Genomic DNA, 26,154 nt, shown 5'->3' on the forward strand with positions numbered 1-26,154 from the left:
CTAAAAATATTTCCTGCTTGACATCTTTCACTTGCTCCTCAAAGCCTTCCTCTGAACTAATGTGGCTTACAAGGGCTCTCACAATATAGCTCTTCACTACACAATCCAGTCGTCATGAACTGAGCAAAGTCTCCCCAGTGCTAGGCTTTCTTTACACACTTTGAGCATCTTCTTCATTCATCTGGAGTACTTTCCTCATATGTAACTTTTTTTTTCTATCTCAATTTTTTCAAATTTGGTCCCTATGTTACCTTTCAATGAAGGCTTCCTTGACCTCTCACTTTGCCCTCAGCTTGAGTGAATCATGGCACTCACTTCACTGTATTGTCATTGTCTTTTTTAATCTGGTTCCCTGACTTGAATAGAGGTTCCTTAAGGCTAAGAATTCTGTTTTATTCATCTTTGTATTTCCATTACTTGGCACAGTAACTGGCACTACAGGCCACCCAATGAAAGTTTATTGAATAAACAAATAGTTGGTGACCTGCAAGAACCATATTTTGACCAACAAGCAGTGCCTTCTGGAACCTACATGCGTTTTGAGTTAGCGTAGTCCTTAACAACCATCCTCCCTATCCCTTCATTTGAATTAAACCTCAACTGAGGCGGGGAGAGGGGGGGAGGGTTAGTATTTGAAGATCACACTATCTGCTTCTGCCTTTGAAAAGTCCTCATCCAAATAGCTTCTATAAGCTATTTTTTTTTTTTTTTTTTTTTGCGGTACGTGGGCCTCTCACTGTTGTGGCCTCTCCCGTTGCGGAGCACAGCCTCTGGACGCGCAGGCTCAGCGGCCATGGCTCATGGGCCCAGCCGCTCCGCGGCATGTGGGATCCTCCTGGACTGGGGTATGAACCCGTGTCCCCTGCATCGGCAGGTGGACTCTCAACCACTGCGCCACCAGGGAAGCCCTATAAGCTATTTTTAAAAGACATTTGTGTGTTCTTTTCCTTACAGTGGTAATAGGTTGTAATGAGTCATCCCAGTTCTTTTCAGCCAGTCACACTTGTGACCAGTAGTAATTTACCTCCATGACATGGAAGTACCTGGGTGAAGACTACATCTGCAAGATGCCTGGTCAGATTAGGTGTTGATCTTAGGAGTTTTGAATTGAAATTTTTTCAGGAGCTATTGAAACTCTATAAATCTCATACCTATACTTATGGTTTTATTAGTTTTATTAATTTATATTCTTTAGTTTAGACCAATAGATATTAAATAAAAACCACGGAAGTATGAAGAAAAGTCACAGTGATAGAAAATTTTGTTATAAGAAATCTTAATTATTCTCTCTCATTTCACATTTTGAGGATGCTGAAATTGGGGACCAATCTGTCTGTACCATTATTGTGATCCTTTTGCTATCTCTTTTCTGGATCTGTTGGCTATGTTGTTTTTTTGAAATCCATTTTACATAATACCCGTGGATTATTACAGTACATTTTTCAGTATACGTTGACAGCAGATGGAAAAAAACGACAAAATAAAATAGTATACTTATTTTTATCAGATTGATCATTTATATGATCAGTCAAATGACTCATTGAAAAGGGGAGTAGTTCTTGGAAGAAAAAATGGATCATAAGTATAGCCAACTAATGCTTATCTTTTTTATTTAGTCCATTTAAGGGGAAACCACTATCTTCTTATAGTCCAGCAGTCTGTATTAGTAAGTCAAAGGGTTTAGTCATGAAGTGATGAGACTCAACTCTATTACATCCTGTTAAAATAGTTAGTCACCATTTCCTGAGTCAAATGCACACTCTGTTTGGCCTTCCACAGATCACCTCCAAGTGATGGCAGAAAGGAATTGGAACTTTTAATCAGTTTTTTATTGTTGTTTTTCCAGGGACATCCAGTGACCAAGTTTTTATTTTATAGCAGATCATAAAAAGGATAAGCAAAAGACAAAGTTGTTATTCTACAAAGATAATTTTCTGAGAGAATTGTAACTTCTGAGGTCCCTTAAGTCTTACTCTGAGGCCAAGTCATGAGGGTAGGACTTGGGAAAGACAAGTTTCGATGATTTTGCAGTAACCTGTAGAAAGAAAGTCTGGAAATAAGATTTGATGATTAAAGTTAGAATTTATTATTAAATATGTGTTAGATGGAACTAGTAATTATATTGCAAAATACTAGGATGACCACAGCACTACAATTTTGAATTTCAAACTGAGTTCGGTTGTCCATTAATTGTACTCAAGGTACCAAAAATAAACAGCACATTGTCTGGCCCTTTTTGCATCCAATAAATACTAATTCCATTCATTTTTGTCTGAAGTTGTATGTTTCATCTTTACCCACAAACTCCCCACCTCAGATCTGTTTTTCCTCTATTCTAACACAATAAAAGAAGAACTGATATAAAATTTCCATTTTCCCTAAAGATCTATGTTTATAGCTTGTGTCAAGTGATTTTTTTTTCCTGGCTCAAGGTGTGTCTTTGAAAGTCAAATCTGAATATGTGGATTTCAGCCTGAGTTGTGCAAAACAAATATTTTTTTTTAATCAGCCCCATTAGACTCCTAGAAGTCTAACCTAAAATGGGAAAATAAATTTTTTTTAAAATTTCTTTTGTCTTATATACTTGGAATACTAAGTGAACTGATACTTACCAATTTTACTTTCTAACAAATAATAAACATATATTAGAGTTAGGAGATGGAATATTTTAATAAAGGTTTTAGATATGCAAAGAATTTATGTATTATTAATTTAAGGGATTAAAAAATTTATTTAAGAACACTCAAAACACTACAAATGTATTGACCATGAGTTAATCAATTTTAATTATTCCGACAATGCTTTGGTATCTTACCAGTCTTCTTGGTATTGCCAAGGATGTTATTTGCCATTGTATTGTAAATAGGGGAAAACACTGATTACAGTAGATTTCCACCTGAAAGAATTCCAAATAAACTTTGATTGTACTTGTACATACACACACACAAAATACATACACATATGCATACATATATTTATGTAAGCAGACTAGAAAAAAAGCAGATGAAGTTTCTATCTGGTCTCATCACCTCTAAAGACATCTTATTAGTAGGTGCTAAGTAATTTACCTCATAGTAAATCTATCAACCAATAAGTCTAATTACCTTGAACAAGTACAGGCATACCTCAGAAATACTGTGGGTTCATTTCCAGGCCACTGCAATAAGTGAATGTTGCAGTAAAGTGAGTCACATGAATTTTTTTGCTTTCCGGTGCATATAAAAGTTATGTTCACACCATACTGTAGTCTATTAAGTGTGCAATAGCATTATGTCTTAAAAAACAATGTAGATACATTAATTAAAAAATACTTTATTGCTAAAAAAATGCTAAGCATCTTCTGAGCCTTCAGTGAGTTGTAATCTTTTCTCCACTGAAGGGTCTTACCTCAGTGTTGATGGCAGCTGACTGATCAGGGCGGTAGTTACTGAAGGTTGAGGTGACTGACAGCAGTCAGTTGACTTTGATTGACTTTTAATGAACAATTTCTCTGTAGCATGCAGTACTGTTTGATAGCATTTTACCCACAGTAGAACATCTTTTAAAATTTGAGTCAGTCCTCTCAAACCCTGTCACTGCTTTATCAACTACCTTTCTAAAATATTCTAAATCCTTTGTTGTTATTTCAATTACCTTCACGGTATCTTCACTAGGAGTAGATTCCATCTCAAGAAAGTACTTTCTTTGCTCATCCATAAGAAGTAACTCATCATTCGTTGACGTTTTCTCATCCATTAAAGTTTTAATTGCAGCAATTAAGTTCCGTCTTCAGGCTCCACTTCTATTTCTCTTGCTATTTGTACATCTGCAGTTACTTTTTCCACTGAGGTCTTGAACCCCTCAGAGTCATCCATGAGGGTTGGAATGAACTTCTTCTAAACTCCTGTTAATGTTGTTATTTTGACCTCTTCCCATGAGTCACAAATATTCTTAATGGCACATAGAATGGTGAATCGATTAGTTCTCAGCTGACTTTGCCCAGATCCATCAGAGGAAACACTATCTATGATAGCTATGACCTTACCAAATGTATTTCTTAAATAATAAGACTTGAAAGTTGAAATTATTCCTTAGTCCAGGGGTTACAGAATGGATGTTGTGTTGGGAAGCATGAAGACAACATTATTTTGTTGTCCATCTCCATCAGAGCTCTTGGGTGAGCAGGTGCATTGTCAATGAGCAGTAATATTTTGAAAGGAATCTTTTCCTGAGCAGTACGTCTCAACAGTGGGCTTAAAATATTCAGTAAACCCTATTGTCAACAGATATGCTGTCATTCGGGCTTTGTTGTTCCATTAATAGAGCACAGGCAGGGTAGATTTAGCATAATTCTCAAGGCTGTAGGGTTTTCTTAAAAAATTATTTTTGTCTGCGTTGGGTCTTCGTTGCGGTGTGCGGGCTTTCTCTAGTTTCGGTGAGCGGGGGCTACTCTTCGTTGCGGTGCGCGGGCTTCTCACTGTGGTGGCTTCTCTTTTTGCGGAGCATGGGCTCTAGGTGCACGGGCTTCACTAATTGTGGCTCGTGGGCTCTAGAGCTCAGGCTCAGTAGTTGTGGCACATGGGCTTAGTTGCTCCGCGTCATGTGGCATCTTCCCGGACCAGGGCTCGAACCCGTGTGCCCTGCATTGGCAGGTGGATTCTTAACCACTGCACCACCAGGGAAGCCCCGTAGGGTTTTTGGAATGGTGAGCATTGGCTTAAACTTCAAGTCACCAGCTGCATTAGCCCCTAACAACAGAGTTAGCCCGTCCTTTGAAGCTTTGAAGCCAGGCATTGACTTCTCCTCCCTAGCCATGAAAGTCCTGGATGGTATCTTCTTCCAATATAAGGCTGTTTCATCTACACTGAATATCTGTTGTTTAGTGTAGCCACCTTCATTCATTATCTTAGCTAGACCTTCTGGGTAACTTCCTGCAGCTTCTGCATCAGCACTTGCTGCTTCACCCTGTACTTTTACGTTTTGGAGATGGCTTCTTTCCTTCAACCTCATGAACCAACCTCTACTAGCTTCAAACTTTTGTTCTGCAGCTTCCTCACCTCTCTCAGCTTTCACAGAATTGAAGAGAGTTATGGCCTTGCTCTGAATTAGGCATTGACTTAAGGGAATGTTGTGGCTGGTTTGACCTTCTATACAGGCCACTAAAACTTTCTCCACATCAGCAATAATGCTGTTTTACTTTCTTATCATTTGTGTGTCACTGGAGTAGCACTTTTAATATCCTTCAAGAACTTTTCCTTTGCATTCACAACTTGGCTAACTGGTGCAACAGGCCTAGCTTTTGGCCTGTTTCAGCTTTTGACATGACTTCCTCACTAAGCTTAATCGTTTCTAGCTTTTGATTTAAATTGAGAGACATGCAATTCTTAACCACTGGACCACCAGGGAAGTCGCAAAATCAAGATTTCTTAAGCCATTTAATCTCTAAAATATTGATGTCTTTATTTTTTAACCATCTGGTGATGTTTACTCCTGGTTTTTGCTTTAGTAGCTTTTTATAATAACACTCTTGTGCATGAGATTTTATTTGACAAAAAGAAAGGGTATTTGCTTCATATTTTGAAAGAACCTACTCTAGCATCTTTTCCTTAAAAGATGAATGCATAAGTAGTTTGGTGGACAACATAGAAAGTCAAATGATTTTTTTTTCCTGTGAAAAATCAGCAGCTGTTTGCTTATCCCGTGAGAGCTATGATCTCTTCAGTATTCTAGGCAGAGAAAAATCCTATCTTCCCCCTCACGTGGTCATAAAGTGCATGTTACCAGTAGCAGTAATCTTCTTGTTAATCTCTTTGTTCATGCATGAACAGATTTATCTTTAAAAGATTGCTTTAGCTTTCAATGTTTTGTATCAGTTCGGTTTTCTCTAAAATTGAAAATAAAGTGTTGTCTTTTTTTTCCCCCAGCAATATGAGGGTGGAAATAAGCATTTTAATCAAAATTTCAGGATGTTGTTTTCCCTCTATATGACTGGCCAAGCCAACTGAACTGACTAAGCATGCCTGGTTGTATTTCCTAAAGCTTTGCTATTTTGAAAATTAAGTCAGGGTTCTTAGAATTAAGTTAAAGCAACAGGACCTGCACCTATTCTCCAAAGTATTAATTTTGATGCTTTGAAAGACTGCAATCTTCTTGTGCCATTAAAACCTTCACAAAATGTGAAAATATTTATGAATCACAAGTACTCATTGAGAGATACTGTGTCTGTTTATTGAGAGATTGTTGGAAAAAACCAAAATCTTGGATAAATACTTGGTAAATCTTATTTTAGTAATGACTTTATATCCTTTTAATATTGAAGTAATAGAATATACTATTCAATTGGATGCTCCTTGAGTAGTATTAGGAAGAATTACTAATACTACTAGTATTAGGAAGAATTACTTGCCCTACTTTAGCATTGTTGCTTATAGTAATGATGTGGTTCTCTAGACCTCTGTCCTTCATTAACTCCTGTGCAGTCATTTCCAGTACTGGGTCTTCTCTACTCACTGCCTTGCTCTCCTGCCTGTGCTGTTGGTTTGCTCTACTTGACTGAGCCTTGCATTGGTCTCTGCTCTTAAGTTCTAGTCTCCCTTGTTCTCTAACCTTTGTCTAGAACAAGAGCCACACCCTAAAAGCCAGCCATACAACCAGGCACTCTACTACTCTGCCTTGGTTTTGTTAGTTTTCCTTCTCAAAAATATCAGTCCTAGTAGCTGGGATCCTGAACTCCGAGGACAGTCTTTCTATAATATTTATCTGACCCTCAAGACCTGAATCCTCTATCATGCTACCTTGTCCATACAGTTAGCAACCTATGTGCCAAAAAGTGAATTGTGGCTAGAATTCTGATAAGCAAGGAGATGCCCCTCCCCAATTCCCCTCTAAGAAAGGACCTGCTACCCAGCTGCAGGGAGTGTGGTCAGCAGCTTCCTCCAGTTGCCATCTCCTTCAAGGTCAGCCTCAGCGGTGCAGAGCTGCTTCATCCAAGACCATTTCCTTCCTGGAACAGCCTGTATGCAGTGAGGTAGGGAATTAACCATCTGACCATTTTGGCCTGATAACAGGGTAACTCTGATGAGCAGCATTTGCTCCAGAGCTCCCTGTATGGTTGGCTGAAGACTGTAGGGTCTGCATGACAATTCACCTTCTTCCTGTGCCCAATCTTGCATCCTTTTCCTTCTTCTCAGAGGCCTTGATCCCTGGTAAATATCTTGCATCTCAAACATCTCAGCATCTTCTATCATAGTACTTGACTTCCTATGCCCTTCAAAATATCCGTTCTCTTCAGTGTCCCTCTCTTTCCCATCTGTGAGTTGCCTCAGGCTCACTGTTAAGCCTCAGTTTAGTCTTAATACCTGATAGCTGCTGACCCTGAGGAGTGTACTGCTGAGTGAGGAAGGCAGTGTAAACATACTGTTGCCTGGAAGTGTCAAGCCCAGTGTGTCATTCTCACTGGAAGAATTAAGCCTGTGGAGTAAGAACACTGTGCCATAAGTTGCTAGGTGATTATAAAAGTGGACCTGGATCAGAAGACCCAGAAATGGGCTCCTGCAATGTGCTGGGAGACCTCAGGAAGCCACGTGGTAGTGGAGGCAGCCAGGGCCTTGGGGAAGGACTCATCTTGAGAAAGGAAGGAGAAACCACCATGACATACGTGTGACAGGACTGCATGCGAAGTAGTAATGGATATATTCTCCTCCCAGGATTCTCTCCACGTGTACATACCGTACACTTTTGCCTGGAGATGTGATACTAGAAATATCACTTCAAATGTCTTGAGTTTTAACCACAGAAGGCATTGTTCCAGGTATAAGGAAGAAACGATTAGAGGAATATTTGATCAAGCAGGGTTGTCCACATATTCTGCCTCTCTGCTTCTCTCCATCCCCCTACATGAAAATCTGAGCTTGGAATGGGGAAGAAAAGAAACTGAGGGAAGGTAGGTGCCCCTTTCTTCTTGTACCTGAGTTTCCTAGTGGAGGCTAGAGGCCAAATGTCAACCTTTAAATGTAGGGGCTTAAGAGTAGAGGAGATAGGTGTAGTACCTGAGTGTAGTTCTGGAAGAGACATTGTATTTGCTCTTTGCCACAACGATATAGAGGCTGTAGGCAGAACAGAGGTAGAGAAGGCCCAGTGATAGCCTCAGGGCTCCCACAGAAACTGGCAGAGGGAGTTACCTAGCATCTATTGATTTACTTTTGCTTAGAATTGTAGCCCTGACAGTTGGAGTCCTGAAAACCACATACGAGGTCCTACAATGACTTTCTTAAAATCTTAATCCTGATACTGGTATGTTGCCTCCCTAATTAGAAATGTGAGTGTCCCATGTCACTTGGACTATGATGGGATCTCCCAAGCCCTTCAATCACTGGGACTGGCCCATTCTCCCCAGTCTTGGATGGCAGGCTCAGCGAACATTGTAAATGAACGTGCCAGCAGATGCCGCCTGGAGGAGTGGCTTCACTCTAGAACAGTTGTCCAGTATTTTAGCCACTAGCACATTTGAAATGTGGCTAGTTTGAATTGAGATAGACTGCATGTGTAAAATATACACCAGATTTCAAAGACTTACTACCTTTTCTAAAGTGCCTCCTAGAAAATTAAAGATTACAACTGTGGCTTATATTATATTCCTATTGGATAGCACTGGGCTAGACGTGCCATGAAGCAAAGTCCATGACGGAGTTATTTAACATCTCAGTAACAGTAGCATATAATATGCAGAGACTATGAAGTGGACAGATCGCCTATCAGTGCTTCAGTTTGGTAAAAGACCCAGAGTTTTGGGCTCTAATTTAGAGCTAAGTGATGTCAGAGAGGAAATTATAATTTTTGACTGAGTTTGAACTTGAAATGATTGAAAAATCTCTTCAGTTACTGAGTATACCTGGAAAGTTCTAGGGAAACCCTTTTGTTTTCAGGTACAGTTGGATTTATAAGATAGAAAAGAAAAATAAGGAAGATCACATTTTTTGCTGATCCAAGTTTATGGCTCATGACAAACATACCCTGTAGCTAGTAGTTGTATGAACATTATGAAAAAGCTGGGCCTTTAGACAGAGCAGAGCCAGAGTCTAATGGGTTAAATATGAGAACACACAATGTCACAGACACAAGGATTCATGAAACAGGTAATATCATATGAAGGAAATGAGGCTAGACTTACCAGGGTCAAGTGCAAGTACATATCCGGGATCCAGGGCCCAGCAAGCAGAGTGGTCCTAGTACATTTCATCTGAGGTATCGGCTGACACTGTCATATTTTGAGAATAGCTGGCCATAGACAGCTATCCCACTAACATTTAAAAGACCTATTTGGGGCCTGCCAAAAAGCAAATTAAAATTCATTGTAGTATAAACTCTACAGGTCTGTGGGGCTCTGAGAAGACCCAGGGGAGGAGTGATTAGTGGAGACTGAGGTTGGTGGTGATGAGAGGGCACCTGATTTACATTGGCAACACTTCAGACCTAAAGAACAACAATACCCCACCCCAAAGCTGTTAGGCTACAGACTCACAAAAGTTGGCTTAATCTCTGCAGCCTTGATTAAATACCTGATCAAATTAAATCAGTGAGAACAAAGCCAGGAGTCTTGTTGTGTCTCATTTAAGTCAATCAATCAAGGCTACCGAGACCTGGAGGGCATAATTTGAATGTCATGTGTGCAGGCAGAGTGCTATTAGAGTGAATGTGCAGGTGTCCCATGAGAATAGACGTGACCACCTGGTTAGTGACTGGTTTCAGAGAACCTAAATGGGTTTACCAGTAGAATCCACATGTCTTGGCAGAGTAAAGTTAGCGGTGTCTCAAGTCCTAGTCTTATGTCTTAAATAAGATATAAGGGAGCTTTCAAACATTTTAAAGGATGGGGAGGTGGGAACTAAATTAAATTGAGCCATCAGGTGAAAGCCAGCATTATTTTAGTTTCAGAATATTTCAAATCGTGGGATTTACTTACTGGTAGAGTTTAAAATGGTTAAGGTATCAGGATTCCATAAAATGGTAACTTCACATGGTTTTAGGTTTCTCTGCATTTTATTCCCCATCCAGGCATAGGTCTGCATTTGGATCAGTAGTATTGGCATTAGTTCAGGCCAGAGCCATATACTGAACCCTGGAATAAGCAGTGTCTCATTAACACACCTTAAAAACATTCTGCTCTGAAGATTTGAAATGGATGTTTTCCTGGAAATAAATGCATGTGCTTATAGTAAATCCATTAGAGAGATGGATAATTTGACCACAGGTAGTACATGCTATAAATATTAATACTCTGTTTTGGTTGATAGATGAAAACAAGGGTAAAATATTGAGATGAGAAAATCACACGTTAATCATTGGGGAATTTGGTCAAAAATTGATTCTTTGGGACTTCAAGCTGGAAAATCAGAGAAGAGGCAGAAATGATATCTGTGTCATAATAGAATTAAGCCTAGTTACAGTTAATGGCCAAGAGGCAAATATATTTCTGTATTTGAAATTAGTCATATTCAAAGGATTTTACACCTGGAAGAGTCCTTTGTGATGATTTTATCCAACTTTTGTCTTGCAGGCCTAAAGAGCAAGGGCTTAGCTCAATGTCCTAATGGTCAAATTAGAACCAGCCTCCCCTGTTCAGCCTGATACTCTTTCTACTGTACTACAGAATTTGCTTGATTTCCTTATTCTTCTTTTCTTCTGAGAGATTAATTTTTCAAATAGTAACTATAGGTGCTAGAAAGCTTAGAGCATCTCAGAAACTGAAAACGTTAAGCTATTCTTATCTCCATTGTGCTGACAAGATTACGGGCACCGAGATGTTCAATTACCTGCCCAAGGTCACACAGATAGGAAGGTGTGCACAGCAAGGGTTTCAATGCATTGGCGTCCACCTGGCTCTAGAGAGCAAATGTTCAGCACTATGTAAATGTGTGAAGTGTAATTGAATCCAACAAGAAGAGGGGAGTAAACATGATGAATAGCTTTAAGTGCATAATTTTTTAAATGAAAAATGCTACATTCTAGTATTTCACAGGAGAAATAGCATCATGCAATAAAATAAGAAAATGCAAATAACGGATTCTGTTATGACTTACAGCCCTGGAGTTGTTAGCCTTTTATTAGGAGTATGTTACCACATTGTTTAAAGTCCCTCTCTTTGTTTGAACCTAGTTGGGATCATAAAAGAATCCCTCATCTTTTGGGCAGGAAAGTACTGATGAAGTTTTTTAAAATACAAACTGTACCGAATCTAAGAAGAGCTGTGACTTTTATACTTCAGAACTAAATAGATTTACAGAGTAGCCAAGCAAATCTTTAAAATATGTTTTGAGGTAGAATGAAGAACAGCTTATACAGAAGGAAAAAATATCACAAAGGAATAAATGTACATTATTTTTAGTCTAATGATATAATGTGGTATACAGTAAAGTATACTTCATTTTTGATCTTCTTAAAGTCATAGTGATTTTTAATGTTAATGGTAATTTTCTTCTCCTCCAAATCCTTTTTGGGAACAAGATAGATAGGAACATTTTGTAGGTAAATGGAGAATGTGAGAAATGATTTTCCAAAGATCAAACTTATGTCATTAGAGACAGGAAATGTGCTCAGAATATCCAAATAGTGCAGGAAACCTAGGGGGCCGAAGCATCTAAGTCCCTTAATTCTTTATGATGACTTAAAAGTAAAAAGACAGGAGTGTCATGTTGAGCATGGGGACCATTAACAATACTGCAGACAGAATTTTCAGCTATTATTAAATTAGAATGACAAGATGCCTAGTTTTGTGGTTACAGTTACAATGCTAGTGCTGTTTGTTTACTTGCTTTATTATTATTGTTATGTTCAATTTTTACTTTGCAATTCTAATTTATACATTTCCAGAGTATTGTCTTCTAAATTTAGTATCAAGCAAGATTCCAATATAGCTAAAAGGAAAAGCCAAAGGAATATATTCTTACAATTTCATAAATCACTGAAGCATGATCACTGAAGTCAGTACCTCTTACTGACTCTGAGTGCCTATTTTTTCTTTATACATTATACCACATTGAAGCTTGAGTGGCAATGAATTACTCAGAATTCATGATATGAATGTAAGAATAGCAATAAAGATTTTGAGGGCCTAAGGTAAATAATGGATGTGGGGGGGGCAGATAAATTGTGGTCATCAAAAGAGAGGAAGAAAACAAAGTATTTTGGGCACCATATCAGTGGGGGCACAGTAAAGGAAATAGAAAGGGAGCTAAGTATTTCAAAATGGGAAAACTTTGTATAGGAACTTTCCAACAAAGTTCTGGAAGGGCTAGAGGAATAAAAGAGAGAATAGGAGGAGAAAAAGGGAAGAAGGGATGATACCCTGCATTAGAAACAACTAACACCCCTAGGCTGGAGCTCCTGGGGCTGTTGCTGCTGCTGCACTGCTGGAAATGCTGGACCAACAGGAAATGTTGCCAGTGCTGGGGCACCAAGAGTCACATAACCTAGCACCACTGCTGCTAAGCAACCTCTAACTACTGCCATTGTTATCAGTATCAGAAACTGGAAGCTTCTCTCTTCCTCGCACCTTGTGTTCTCCTACCAGTGCTTCCCATTAGCAGGACCCTCCCATTACCAGGAAGCCAGATGAAAAAGGATCTGGGAAATGTAGCTTGAGTCTTTCAGCTCCAGTTATAAGGTCAGAGTATGAAAGGATAGGTGAGCAGCTGTACTTCTACTGGAAATAAACTGCAAAATCTCCATCAACTTGACTGCAAAATCTTTAGCATGCAAAGGATTCTGAGAAACAATAATAATGGTTTCATGTCTTACATTTGTGTCTTTGATTCATTTTGATTTTATTTTTGTGCATTTTGTGAGAAAATGGTCCTGTCTGATTCTTTTGCATGTAACTGTTCAGTTTTCCTAACACCATTTATTGAAAAGACTGGCTTTTCCTTATTGTGTATTCTTGCCTCCTTTGTCATTAATTGGCCATATAAGTGTGGGTCTATTTCTGAGCTCTCTATTCTGTTCCACTGATCTATGTGTCTGTTTTTGTGCTAGTACAATACTGTTTTAATTACCTTGGTTTTGTAGTATAACTTGAAATCAGGTAGAGTGATACCTCCACCTTTTTTCTTTCTCAAGATTGCTTTGGCTATTCTGGTTCCGTATAAATTTTATAATTATTTCCATTCCTGTGAAAAATGTCATTGATATTTTGATAAGGATTACATTGAACCAGTAGATTGTCTTGGGTAGTATGGACATTTTAATAATATTAATTATTCCAATCTATGAACAAGGTATATATCTTTCTATTTATTTGTGTAGTTTTTAATTTCTTCATCAATGTCTTATACTATTCAAAGTCAGGTCTTTTACCTCCTTGTTAGATTTACTCCTATTTTATTCTTTATGATGCAACTATAAATGGGGTTGTTATCTTACTTTCTCTTTCTGGTAGTTCCTTATTCATGTATAGAAACACAGCAGATTTCTGTATATTGATTTTGTAACCTTCAACTTCACTGAATTCATTTATTAGTTCTAATAGTTTTTTCATAATTTTTTTAGGGTTTTTAATATATAGTATCATGTTATCTGCAAATAGTAACAGTTTTACTTCTTTTCAACTTAGCTGACTTTTATTTATTTTTCTTGTCTAATTGCTGTGGCTAGAATTTCCAGTACTATGTTGGGCACCCTTGTCTTATTCCTGATCTTAGAGGAAAAGCTTTTAGCTTTTCACTGTTGAGTATTAGGTTAGCTATGGATTTGTCATATATGGCCTTTATTATGTTGAATTATGTACCCTCTACACCCACTTTGTTGAGAATTTTTGTTATAAATGGATGTTGAATTTTGTCGAAAGCTTTTTTTTGCATTTATTGAGATGATCATATGATTTTTATCCTTTGTTTTGTTAACGAGATATATCATATTGATTGATTTGCAGGTATTGAACTATCCTTACATCCCTGCAATAAATCCCAGTTGATCATGGTGTATGGCCCTTTTAATGTATTGTTGAATTCAGTTTGTTAATAATCTGTTGAGGATTTTTGCATCTATGTTGATCAGGGGTATTGGCCTGTAATTTTTTTTTTTTTTTCAGGTGTCTTTATCTGGTTTTTGTGTCAAGGTAATGCTAGATTCATAGAATGAATTTGGAAGTGTTTCTTCTTTTTTCATTTTTTGGAATAGTTTGAGAAGGATTAACTCTTTTTTAAATGTTTTCTGGTATTTGCTTGTGAAGCCATCTGGTTCTGGACTTTTGTTTGTTAGGAGGTTTTTAAAATTACTGATTCAGATTAATTGCTAGTGATTTATCTGTTCAGATTTTCTATTTCTTCCTTATTCAATATTAGAAAACTTTACATTTCTGGGAATTTAGCCATTTCTTCTAGGTTGTCCAATTTTTTGGTGTATAATTGTTTGTAGTGATCTCTTAACGATTCTATTTCTGTGCTGTCTGTTGTAATTTCTCCTGTTTCATTTATGATTTTATTTATGTGAGCCTTTTCTTTTTTTCTTGCTGAGTCTGGCTAAAGGTATATCAATTTTGTTTATCTTTTTAAAGAACCAATTCTTAGTTTCATTGATGAAAAAAAATTTTTTTTAGTCTGTTTTATTTCTTTCTGTTCTGTTCTTTATCATTTCCCTCCTTCTACTAACTTTGAGCTTTGTTTGCTCTTCTTTTTCTAGTTCCTTTAGGTATAAGGTTAGATTGTTTATTTAAGAATTTTTTGTTTCCTGAGGTAGGCATGGAATGTTGCAAATTTCCTTCTTAGAACTGCTTTTGTTGCATCCCATAGATTTTGGAACATTGTGTTTCCATTTTCATTTCTCTCAAGGTATTTTTTTCTCTTCTTTATTTCTTCATTCACCCTTGTTTGTTCAGTAGTATGTTGTTTCACCTTCATATGTTTAGTTTAGTTTTTTAAAAACTTTTTCCCGGTTTTTTTCTTGTAGTTGATTTCTAGTTTTATATCATTATGGTTGGAACAGATGCTTGATACAATTTCAATCTTCTTAAATTTATTGATCACATGTTAAGCCATGTTGTTATCCCTAACATGTGATCCCTCCTGGAGAATATTCCATGTCTGCTTGTTTTATTCTCTTGTTAAATTGATTTGTTTATCATTATGTAATGACCTTCCTTGTTTCTTGTTATACTCTTTGTTTTAAAGTTTATTTTGTCTTATATAACTATTGCTACCCCAGCTTTCTTTTTGTTTCAAATGCATGGAATATCTTTTTTCATCTTTTCACACAGTCTCTGTGTGTCTTTAGATCTGAAGTGAGTCTCTTGTATGCAGCATTACTTGAATCTTTCTTTTTAATCCATTCAATGTCTTTTGATTGGAACATTTAGTCCATTCAAATTTAAAGTAATTATTGATAGTGATGTACTTACTGCCATTTTGTTAATTCTTTCCTCTTTCTATGTGTGGTTAGTTCTTCTCTGTTCCTTTCTTCTCTTGTTCTCTTCCCCTGTGATCTGACGACCTTTTTCTTAGTGTAATGTTTGTTTTACTTTCTCTTTATTTTTTGTATATTTTTTAGGTTTTTGGTTTGTAGTTTATCATGAGGTTCTTATATAACAACCTATTTATATACTAGTCTATTTTAAATTGATGGTCACTTAAGTTCCAGCACATTCTAAATACTGCACTTTTACTGCCCAACCACTACCACATTTTATGATTTGACATCATATTTTACATCTTTTTATTTTGTGTATCACAACTACTTATTTTAGATATAAAGATAGTGTGAAGGATAAAGACAAAACTAGTAAAATCATCTAGTGGATCCACTACCTTTACTATATGTTTGCCTTCAGCAGTGAGATTTTTTTCATTTATAATTTTCTTGTTTCTAGTTTAGGCCTGTTGTTTTCCTTTTAAACAACTCCCTTTAACATTTTTGGAAAGGTTAGTTTAGTGGTGATGAGCTCCTTTAGCTTTTGCTTATCTGTAAAACTCTCTATCTCTCCTTCAGTTATGAATGTTAACTTTTCCATTGTAAGGTTCTTGGTTGTAAGTTATTACCTTTCAGTAGTTTGAATGTATCATGCCAGTCCCTTCTGGCCTGTGAAGTTTCTGCTAAAAAATACACTGATAGTCTTTTTTTTTTTTAATTAAATAATTTATTTATTTTTACCATCTTTATTGGAGTATAATTGCTTTACAATGTTGTGTTAGTTTCTGCAGTATAACAAAGTGAATCGGCTATACATACACATATATCCCCATATCTCCTCCCTCTTGTGTCTCCCTCCCACCCTCCCTATCCCACCCCTCTAGGTCGTCACAAAGCACTGAGCTGATCTTCCCATGCAATTCAGCTGCTTCCCACTAGCTAGCTATTTTATGTTTGGTAGAATACACTTATAGTCTTAATGGGGGTTACCTTGTATATAACTAGTTGTCCTCTTGTTGCTTTATGAGTCTTTCTTATCTTTAGCTTTTGTCATTTTAAGTATAATGTATCTTGGTGTGGGCCTCTTTGGGTTCATATTTTTTGGACTCTCTCTGCCTCCTGGACTTGTTGTCTGTTTCCTTTCCCAGGTTAGGGAAGTTTTCAGCCATTATGTCTTCAAATAGGTTTTCTGTCTCTTTCTTTCTCTCTTCTCCTTCTGGGACCCCTGTAATGTGAATGCTGGTATGATTGATGTTGTCACAGAGGTCCCTTAAACTTTCTTAACTTTTAAATTCTTCTTTTTTTTGCTGCTCTGATTGGGTGATTTCCACTACCCTGTGTTCCAGATTGCTAATCTGGTATGCATCCTCCAATCTGCTGTTGATTCCATGTAGTGTATTTTTCATTTCTGTTATGTATTCTTCTGTTCTGATTCGTTCTTTTTTTTTTTTAACATCTTCATTGGAGTATAATTGCTTTACAATGGTGTGTTAATTTCTGCTTTATCACAAAGTGAATCAGTTATACATATATCCCCATATCTCTTCCCTCTTGTGTTTCCCTCCCTCCCACGCACCCTATCCCACCCCTATAGGTGATCACAAAGCACCAAGCTGATCTCCCTGTGCTATGTGGCTGCTTCCAACTAGCTATCTGTTTTACATTTGGTAGTGTATATATGTCCATGCCACTCTCTCACTTTTTCACAGCTTACCCTTCCTCCTCCCCGTATCCTCAAGTCCATTCTCTAGTAGGTCTGCATCTTTATTCCCATCTTACTCCTAGGTTCTTCATGACCATTTCCCTTTCTGTTTTTTAGATTCCATATATATGTGTTAGTGTATGGTATTTGTTTTTCTCTTTCTGACTTACTTCACTCTGTATGACAGACTCTAGGTCCATCCACCTCACTACAAATAACTCAGTTTCATTTCTTTTCATGGCTAAGTGATATTCCATTGTATATATGTGCCACATTTTCTTTATCCATTCATGTGTTGATGGACACTTAGGTTGCTTCCATGTCCTGGCTATTGTAAATAGAGCTGCAATGAACATTGTGGTACATGAATCTTTTTGAATTACGGTTTTCTCAGAGTATATGGCCAGTGATGGGATTGCTGTGTTGTATGGTAGTTCTATTTTCAGTTTTTTAAGGAAGCTCCATACTGTTCTCCATAGTGGCTGTATCAATTTACATTCCCACCAACAGTGCAAGGGGGTTCCCTTATCTCCACACCCTCTCCAGCATGTATTGTTTGTAGATTTTTTGATGATGGCCATTCTGACCAGTGTGAGATGATATCTCACTGTACTCTTGATTTGCGTTTCTCTAACGATTAATGATGTTGAGTATTCTTTCATGTGTTTGTTGGTAATCTGTATATCTTCTTCGGAGAAATGTCTATTTATGTCTTCTGCCCATTTTTGGATTGGGTTGTTTGTTTTTTTGATATTGAGCTGCATGAGCTGCTTGTAAATTTTGGAGATTAATCCTTTGTCAGTTGCTTCATTTGCAAATATTATCTCCCATTCTGAGGGTTGTCTTCTTGTCTCATTTATGGTTTGCTTTGCTGTGCAAAAGCTTTTAAGTTTCATTAGGTCCCATTTGTTTATTTTTGTTTTTATTTCCACTTGTGTAGGAGGTGGGTCAAAAAGGATCTTCCTGTGATTTATGTCATAGAGTGTTCTACCTATGTTTTCCTCTAAGAGTTTGATACTGTCTGGACTTACATTTAGGTCTTTAATCCATTTTGAGTTTATTTTTGTGTATGATGTTAGGGAGTGTTCTAATTTCATTCTTTTACATGTATCTGTCCAGTTTTCCCAGCACCACTATTGAAGAGGCTGTCTTTTCTCCACTGTATATTCTTCCCTCCTTTATCAAAGATAAGGTGATCATATATGTGTGTGGGTTTATCTCTGGGCTTTCTATCCTGTTCCATTGATTTGTGTTTCTCTTTTGGTGCCAGTACCATACTGTCTTGATTACTATAGCTTTGTAGTATAGTCTGAAGTCAAGGATCCTGATTCCTCCAGCTCTATTTTTCTTTCTCCAGATTGCTTTCAGTATTCGGGGTCTTTTGTGTTTCCATTAGAAAGTGTGAAATTTTTTGTTCTAGTTCTGTGAAAAATGCCAGTGGTAGTTTGATAGGGATTGCATTGAATCTGTAGGTTGCTTTGGGTCGTATAGTCATTTTCACAATGTTGATTGTTCCAATCCAAGAACATGATATATCTCTCCATCTATTTGTATCATCTTTAATTTCTTTCATCAGTGTCTTACAATTTTCTGCATACAGGTCTTTTGTCTCCTTAGGTAGGTTTATTCCTAGGTATTTTATTCCTTTTGTTGCAGTGGTAAATGGGAGTGTTTTCTTAAATTCACCTACAGATTTTTCATCATTAATGTATAGGAATGCAAGAGATTTCTGTTCATCAATTTTGTATCCTGCCTCTTTACCTAATTCATTGATTAGCTCTAATAGTTTTCTGGTTGCATCTTTAGGATTCTCTATGTATAGAATCATGTCATCTGCAAACAGTGACAGCTTTACTTCTTCTTTTCCGATTTAGTCCATTTATTTCTTTTTCTTCTCTGATTGCTGTGGCTAAAACTTCCAAAACTATGTTGAATAATAAGGGTGAGAGTGGGCAATCTTGTCTTGTTCCTGATCTTAGTGGAAATGGTTTCAGTTTTTCACCATTGAGGACGATGTTGGCTGTGGGTTTGTTATATATGGCCTTTATTATGTTGAGGAAAGTTCCCTCTATGCCTACTTTCTGGAGGGTTTTTATCATAAATTGGTGTTGAATTTTGTTGAAAGCTTTCTCTGCATCTATTGAGATGATCATATGGTTTTTCTCCTTCAGTTTGTTAATATGGTGTATCACATTGATTGATTTGCATATATCGAAGAATCCTTGCATTCCTGGGGTAAACTCCACTTGATCATGGTGTATGATCCTTTTAATGTGCTGTTGGATTCTGCTTGGTAGTATTTTGTTGAGGATTTTCGCATCTATCTTCATCAGTGATATTGGCCTGTAGTTTTCTTTCTTTGTCACATCTCTCTCTGTTTTTGGTATCAAATGATGGTGGCCTTGTAGAATGACTTTGGGAGTGTTCCTCCCTCTGCTGTATTTTTGAAGAGTTTGAGAAGGATGGGTGTTAGCTTTTCTCTAAATGTTTGATAGAATTCTCCCGTGAAGCTGTCTGGTTCTTGGATTTTGTTTGTTGGAAGGTTTTTAATCACAGTTTCAATTTCAGTGCTTGTGATTGTTCTGTTCATATTTTCTATTTCTTCCTGGTTCAGTGTTGGAAGGTTGTGCTTTTCTAATAATTTGTCCATTTCTTCCAGGTTGTCCATTTTATTGGCATAGAGTTGCTTGTAGTAATCTCTCATGATCCTTTATAATTCTGCAGTGTCAGTTGTTACTTCTCCTTTTTCATTTCGAATTCTATTGATTTGCATATTCTCCCTTTTTTTCTTGATGAGTCTGGCTAATGGTTTATCAATTTTGTTTATCTTCTCAAAGAACCAGCTTTTAGTTTTATTGATCTTTGCTATCGTTTCCTTCATTTGTTTTTCATTTATTTCTGATCTGAACTTTATGATTTCTGTCCTTCTGCTAACTTTGGGGTTTCTTTGTTCTTGTTTCTCTAATTGCTTTAGGTGTAAGGTTAGGTTGTTTATTTGAGATGTTTCTTAAGGTAGGATTGTATTGCTATAAACTTCCCTCTTAGAACTGCCTTTGCTGCATCCCATAGGTTTTGGGTCATTGTGTTTTCATTGTCATTTTTTCTAGGTAGTTTTTGTTTTCTTCTTTGATTTTTTCAGTGATCTCTTGGTTATTAAGTAGTGTATTGTTTAGCCTCCATGTGTTTGTATTTTTTACAGTTTTTTTCCCTGTAATTGATATCTAGTCTCATAGCGTTGTGGTCGGAAAAGATACTTGATAAGAGTTCAATTTTCTTAAATTTACCAAGGCTTGCTTTGTGACCCAAGATATAATCTGTCCTGGAGAATGTTCCCTGAGCACTTGAGAAGAAAGTGTAATCTGTTGTTTTTGGATGGAATGTCCTATGAATATCAATTAAATCCATCTTGTTTAATGTATCATTTAAAGGTTGTGTTTCCTTATTTATTTTCATTTTGGATGATCTGTCCATTGGTGAAAGTGGGGTGTTAAAGTCCCCTACTATGTTTGTGTTACTGTCAGTTTCCTCTCTTATGGCTGTTAGTATTTGCCTTATGTATTGAGGTGCTCCTACGTTGGGTGCATAAATATTTACAATTGTTATATCTTCTTCTTGTATTGTTCCCTTGATCATTATGTAGTGTCCTTCTTTATCTCCTGTAATAGTCTTTGTTTTACAGTCTATTTTGTCTGATATGAGAATTGCTACTCCATCTTTCTTTTGATTTCCATTTGCATGGAATATCTTTTTCCATCCCCTTACTTTCATTCTGTATATGTCCCTATGTATGATGTGTGTCTCTTGTAGACAGTATATATACGGGTCTTGTTTTTGTATCCATTCAGCCAGTCTATGTCTTTTGGTGGGAGCATTTCATCCATTTACATTTAAGGTAATTATCGATATATATGTTCCTATTACCATTTTCTTAATTGTTTTGGGTTTGTTATTGTACATCTTTTCCTTCTCTTGTGTTTCCTGCCTAGAGAAGTTCCTTTTGCATTTGTTGTAAAGCTGGTGTGGTGGTGCTCAGTTCTTTTAACTCTTGCTTGTTTATAAAGGTTTTTATTTCTCTGTCAAATCTGAATGAGATCCTTGCTGGGTAAAGTAATCTTGGTTGTAGGATTTTCTCTTTCATCACTTTAAATACGTCCTGCCACTCCCTTCTGCCTTGCAGAGTTTCTGCTGAAATATCAGCTGTTAACCTTATGGGGATTCCCTTGTATATTATCTGTTGTTTTTCCCTTGCTACTTTTTTCTTTCTTTCTTAAGATTGCCAATTCTGCCAAAAATATCAATAAAAATAAGTAAGTGGAGTATGCAAACTTTGCCATCCATTACACTAAGGAGTATATGACACAATCATGGGCAATTGATTAACCTAGATATCTCTGAACTTTACTTAGTTAATTCAGAAAATATAGCTAATAACACCCAACTTTACAAGTATTATGAAGAAACAAAATAATACACATAATATGCCTAGCTCACAATTACTAAGTAGTTACTAAATGACAGCTCTTATACAAGGTTCATGTTTGCCCTCTATAAATTTTGTTCTACTTCAAATATCAAAGAAATGACTCATCAAATTAATTTGCTTAATAATGACTATGACAAGAAGCTTTCATCTAGCTTTCATGTGAATCCAACTAACTTTTTGTGTTGTCTCAGCATTCAACAGACAAGTTGTTCATAGATCTGAATAGGTTTGCATCTGCTTAAAAAAGCTATTTTTCTTTAGGTGATGTAGGCATCCTACCCTTAAAAAGATAGGTGAGGGTGGGAGTGGGGCAAGTCTCTAAAGGATGAGACTTAATGTCTTGGTGAAAAATGTGCCCTTGTTTTATGTCCATGGTTAATTTCATTATCTATATTTTAGGTCCCATCTTCTGCCTTTCAGGGAAGTTGGTTGAATTACTCTTGTCCTTTCTTATATATTTTGTATTTTCTGCAATACTGTTTCTTTCTCATTAGCTTGCATCTTTTCTGTCTTAAAAACAGACCACAAATAAGCCTTGATATCTGCTCCTGTCCCTTCTACCTTAAAACCAAACCTTCAATAATACACCTTGACATGTGCTGTTCCCTCTCCACGCGCGCACACACACACACGCACACACACACACAAATACACACACACACCACTAGATTAAAGGGATTCTCCAGATGCAATGTACAAGGTTGAGGTTCTCAAACTTTAGCAAGCTTCAGAATCCCCTGGAGGGTTTTGCTGTTGCTTTCCAATCCAGAGTTTCTGATTCGTGAATTTGTAGGTGATGTTAATCCTTCTAATCAAGGATTCACCAGGAAATAAGGCACACCTAGACATTGCTGGAAATCAGAAAAATAATACTCATCAGACTTCCTTTCAGGAAGAGCTCTGTATGTGTATTGGATAGGAATTCTTTTGCATTTCCTTTTCTCTATAATGAATTATACTTTGCAGTGTGCTGGTAATTTGGCTGTCCAAAAGTAAAACAGCCTGATTTGAAACATTTGCCGATTTCCATGGTATGAATACTCCCACCATGCCTTATTTCAAACTGCAAATGTGACATTAGAGAACTGGAAACTGGGAATAGGTGCACACTTTCATGTCTCTTGGAAGCAGGTTTGAGCCAGATCCTGCATACCACTGATCCAGCATACCACTACATGTAAATGTAGACATCTTCTATTGACAGAGAAACTATGACGGACAGAGGTGAAACTCAGCTAGTCTCACTTCGCCTGTGAAATTTCCCTTCTTTATCTATTGTCTATCTTTTTTCTCCTCCTCCCTCCATTGATCTTTGTTCTGGAAACCCCTAATAGGACTTTCCGTTCAATGCCAAAAATTATGTATGTATGTATAGATCGTCACTTGGAGGAGGCTAATAGCCCATAACTTACAAAAATTTCTCAATCTAGGGTCCAAAATAGAAGGTTCGGTTGAAAAGACTGGAGATGGGGATGGGGGGCAGACACCAGTACACTGTGGAGGTTCCAGGACCTTCTATTTCAATCCCACCTTTGTCTAAGCCCAGAAATTACATGGATAATGACACTCTCATTACCAAAACTTCTGATTTATAAACTTTCCAGATGTATTTTTGTATTTTTTTCACCTAAAAGTTCTCCTCAAGTCCCCAAGAAATAGGGAAATAAGGAAAGCTACAGACATTGAGGATTGACAGTGGTGACCATTCTCTTTCTCTACTGTGTGTCCACGGTTCAGGCTGGTCTCTGCAGAGGAGCTGATTAGGGAGTAGAAAGCCAGCCTATGCCGAATGATGGGGGGCTTGTTAAATGCTTGATAAATCCTTCAGACCTGCTTGCTTGAAACAGCAGGGGTGCTTTTTAATTGTTTTATAAGATCATCGTGAACTAAGCCCAAAGAGCACGGGAATCATATCCCACTCCAAAATTCCAGGTCCCCAGTACTAGTCAAGGTGTGCTAATTTTTACTTGAAAAACAGACCAAAAAAACTTACATTATTCTAACATGCAGTTTATAAGGTAGAAAAAAGAATGAGAACAATTCTGTGTAGAAAGTTTGCAATCATTTTAATTCTCGGAATGTAGATTCTGTTTCTCATTTATTTTATACAAAGTAGAAGGTGGCAGGAAGTGGCTAAATGTGAAATTCTGTTTGGAAAAGCAGAGGCCTGGTACTGGTCTGGAATTTCCCCTTGATTCTACAGTTGACAATGAGTTATCTTTTTGGAAAGTATTGAAGGTGGTGGGTTACTGGTACGAAGTTGAGAAATAGTTGCTTGTGGTTTATCTAGATTAGTTGAAGGCCTGGGCAGGACTGAGTCTCAATCTTAAAATACTCTGTGGCTCAGCCCGTCATATTCCAGTGAAGATAAGGCTCCTGATTAAATAATAGAGCTCTTATGTTCTGTAACTTCCTCACGGTATATTGTCTGAACCTGTCTTTTCCCCAGTAGGTATTTGAGGTAAAAAAAACCCTAGCAAACGCAGACGGGATTTATAGGTTCATTGTAGGACGTGAGGATCTAGGGAAAATTTATGCTTTAGAACCTCGTTTCTCAAATACATGGAATCCCGGGGAAGAAAGTTTTGTGGAAAAGAAGAAGAATAGGCAAACAAATCCCAGAAGACTCCAGAAAAAACAAAACAAAACAAAAAAAAGTGAGGATTAACTTTAAAGAAATGATCATGAAATCATGGTCAGAGTCTGCAGGATTTTCCTCGTCTTGTTGAACCCACAACTCTTCCCCTTTTCTGTTTATACTGTCCCCAAGCAGTATACTGTCCCTTTGCTAAGCTTCATTCCCTTCGTGTAGCTGTTCCTTAGGATCTTTTTCTCTCTGTAATGTGAATGACTGATAAAAAGGTAATAATGTGAGTCACTTTCAGGAAAATTCCCATTTCAAAAAGAAATCTTTTAGAGATTCTGTGAAGATAAATGATGACATCTGTAATTACGGAATTCCTGTATCAGTGGCAAGCAGATAGAGGATTTTCTTTTGAGGACGATTTTTACAAAGCTCCTTAATTTGTACCACATATTTCTAAGGCTGGCCTTGATTTGGACTTATAGACATTAGTATATGCTCCAGTTAATTTCTATTTAATGAAAAGAAAGAAAACCCCCCAAAATCCAACTGAAAATTCACTTTTTTCCATTTGTAAATTTTAATTTAGTGTTTAACCTCTTGAGTGATTTTTTTTTTACTACATGGACTTCAAACTTATATCCTCCAAACAACATAAATATAGTTTAAAATGCATCTCAGCTCTCAAATAAGCTTTCCTTTCTTTTCCATATGCAGTGCAGATAATGACATAAACATGTCATTTTAATTCCTCCCCCCAGGCATGATCTGACGGGTCTTTTCTTCTCTTTAGTCTCTCCTCACCTGCCGTTGTCCATTATCATGGAATTTCATTGCCAACAGTATTCCCCTATTTCCAGAAACAGAAATAATTACAAATAAGCATCTCCATTTTAAAAAAAAAACCTATTTATAGTGCTGGCAACAGGCTTAAGGAATAGCTGAGTCACGGGGTTATTGGGAGAAATTTTCTTTGGACATTTCGGTGATATCCCTCTGTTGGTTTTCCTCACTGTCCACACTGATTGTGCCCTTGTTTCCCAAATAACAATTTAGGTAAATTTAGTTCTCCTTCTGTTGATATTTAGGTGTCTTAGCCGTTTCCTTCCTTACTCTTTTTCCATCTTCAAAAGTTAAATTCGTGGACATTATCTCTGAGAGGTATCTACTTATCAAGACAATTTCTTCAGGAGAAATACCTAATTACAATCTCCAACATCAGTGGAACCAGAAAGGCTGATGGCAATTTCCCAGTGATCTTCTGGTTCTGTTTTTTTTAACCTGAATAAAACGACTTGCTCATAAATTACTTAGGTACTTGCAGTATGTGTCTCTGTAGGTATTTTTGACTATAAAATAATTTCAGCTTTTAAGAGGCCTAGAGATTTCCCTGGCACAGTAATTAAGAATCTGCCTGCCAATGCAGGGGACACAGGTTCCAGCCCTGGTCCAGGAAGATCCCACATGCTGCAGAGCAACTAGGCCTGTGCACCACAACTGCTCTAGAGCCCATGAGCCACAACTACTGAGCCCACATGCCACAACTACTGAAGCCCATGCACCTAGAGCCCGTGCTCCACAACAAGAGAAGCCACCACAATGAGAAGCCCGCCCACTGCAACAAAGAGTAGCTCCCATTTACCGCAACTAGAGAAAGCCTGTGTGCAGCAATAAGACCCAACACAGCCAAAAATAAATAAATAAATAAATTTAAAAAAAGAGGCCTAGGTTATTTTAGCTACGTGAGATTATTCTATTGATCCTAATAAAATACTTATGTCTATACCAGCCTAGTGTTGTTTCAGTAACAGGATGATATTACAAAACCTGACAGATCATTTCTAACCCTGTCACCCCATTATATGCCTTGCATTAAAAACAATAGTAACAACTTCTTAGGCTGATAAAGTACAGTTTAGCCAGAGCTTAATTTTCTGATCTCTTCTCTTACTATTGAGCTACTCAACAAGTGAAATGAACTCATGGCTTTTCCCATTAAAATCAAGATTT

Source organism: Orcinus orca, chromosome 3 (assembly GCF_937001465.1).
Source record: "Orcinus orca chromosome 3, mOrcOrc1.1, whole genome shotgun sequence".
Lineage (NCBI taxonomy): Eukaryota > Metazoa > Chordata > Mammalia > Artiodactyla > Delphinidae > Orcinus > Orcinus orca.